Below are 2268 nucleotides of genomic sequence, written 5' to 3'. Positions count from 1 at the left end.
AAATAAGATCATTGGTGAAATTATTGATTTTCATTCTCGAAGAAGTAAAAGAAGTGTCTAGAACTCTTGAAGTAGCTGACAAAGGAAGCATTTGAAGAGGATTGTAGATTTGTCTCACAGTCAAGAAAGCCAACTACCAGAAGGAAAGTAAATCAAAAAGGTGAATTTAAATTTTTTTGCTTCAATGGGGAAGATTGAAAAAAAGGTGAAAAAAGAAAATGCAAATCTAATTTGTGAAAATGATATTTTGCAAGATGAATTGGTGAAAATCAAGAAGTCTAATTCAGATTTGATAGAAAAGATAAGGCAATTAGGAAAAGATATTTATGAAAGTTCGTGTGACAATGATATTCTTCAAAAAGAATTGGAGAAAGCTAAACACGAAAATGGACAATTAAAAGAAAAGTTAAAGTTGTTTGATGAAGTCAAGAAGGAGAATGAAGATTTTCAGAAATAGTTAGCAGTGTTAAAAAAAGAAAATGAGTGTTTGAAAGCAAAGCCATTAGTTTGTGATGTATTGTGTGGCATAGAAGATTTGTTTCATCCCCTTGATCAATCGGCTGATATGCATGACTTACTGAAATTTTCTTCTAGTGAATATGGTGAAGTTGAAAGTAAGGATGTGTTTGCATGTACAAATGCAAGTTGTGATGTTAAAGACAAAGGTTGTTATAAAAATAATATTGGTATGAAGATCATGCAAAAAATGGGTTATAACGGAAAAGGTTTGGGAAAGTATGGGCAAGGAATAAGAGAGCCCATTAAGCCAACTATGAGGCCCAAGTATGAAGACTTGGGATATGATAAAAAAGAGATATTTTATGTTGCTAGTGTTACAGGCTGAAAGAATTCAGTGTTCACATTGCCATAGAGAAGGACATAAAAAAGATAAGTGTTCGGATCTTCACCCTTGTTCAATTTGTGGGTTGAAGAATCATTGAGAAAAGTCATGTTGGAACAAAGGGATGAATGAGAAATCCAAGAAAGGTTGTATGCAGATTGATTATGGTTGGATCGATGGATCTTGTTGGCAAAAGTTAATGACTATGTTTAGAAGGTTGTACAAGCCTAAATGTTCGCATGTGAATGGGAGAAGTGATCGCACACTATTTGGATGTTCGAGTCAAGTAGCAGATGACTGCTTGCTATGATGGCACATTGAAGTGCCATGAGTCTTCTTTAGAAAAAGGAAGGGAAGGATTTTTGATCTCTCATGAAGTGAGTTGCAAAGGTTTGGATATTGTTACATTGAGTCCCCTTGTACAACAAGGCCACATCAAGTTACAAAGATCTAGTTTCTCAAAGATTCAAGATCAATTTGTGAGTCTCAGCATCAAGGTGGAGTATAAAGATAATTGATGCTCTGAACATGCATGCAACTCCTCCTTTAATTTCAGAAGTCCAGTTTCTTTCCATGCACAACAAGAAAACTATTTTTAGTTTTCTTTTGGACAATTAGTTTAGTTTTATTTTTAGTGGAATAAAGCATATGCACTCACATGTATTGTTTTATTTTTAGGAGACTATTTATAGTTTTGTTTAGTTTATTATTTTTAGAGACAATTTATTATTTTTTATTTGAATAATGCATAATGAATGCATGGAATGTAATCAGGAGTGAACTAATTGTAGGAAGAGGTTGCAACCTCTATAAAAAACTACTAAATTGCAATTTTAGTATGGCCTGCTGAACCAAGGGAAAATATCTTGGTGCAAGGTTAGAATGTTAATTCAAATCAAAGCACAAAATATGGAAATAAAAGACATAAAACAACAATCTATGATACCTTGACAAGAGAGTTCTCTTGTTACTCCCATTTGGACTCTTGATGAAGCCAAGAATGAGCCTCTCCTTAGCTTGATTGGACTGGTCTAATGTAGATATGTGGTTGGCTCTCCAAAGTGTGCACAAATGAGGATGGAGATGGATAGATGGATGGAAGAGTGAAGTTGTGGATAAGGATCAAAGTGGCTAAATATGCAAGTGGGGATGATTTGGCTAGAGTTTAGGTATCTAGATGGATTTCACTAAGAAAATTAGTAGCATGCACTTACAAGATTTGGAGATGAGATATGAGGGGATGGAGTCCTCAATTTATAGGAAGATAGGAGGAGAAATGGAGGGCTAGGATTCACCCAAGATGGAGGGTCAGGATTTCTTGTGAGTCCACACAAGGCCCAAGAGGAGGTATGAAGACCAAGAGATATGCCTTAAAGGCATTTCTTGTCTCCACACTCCTCAAGGTTCATTGGGAAGACTTCCCAATG

Source organism: Cryptomeria japonica, unplaced genomic scaffold (genome assembly GCF_030272615.1).
Source record: "Cryptomeria japonica unplaced genomic scaffold, Sugi_1.0 HiC_scaffold_47, whole genome shotgun sequence".
NCBI lineage: Eukaryota > Viridiplantae > Streptophyta > Pinopsida > Cupressales > Cupressaceae > Cryptomeria > Cryptomeria japonica.
Note: the sequence above shows the minus strand (reverse complement) of the source record.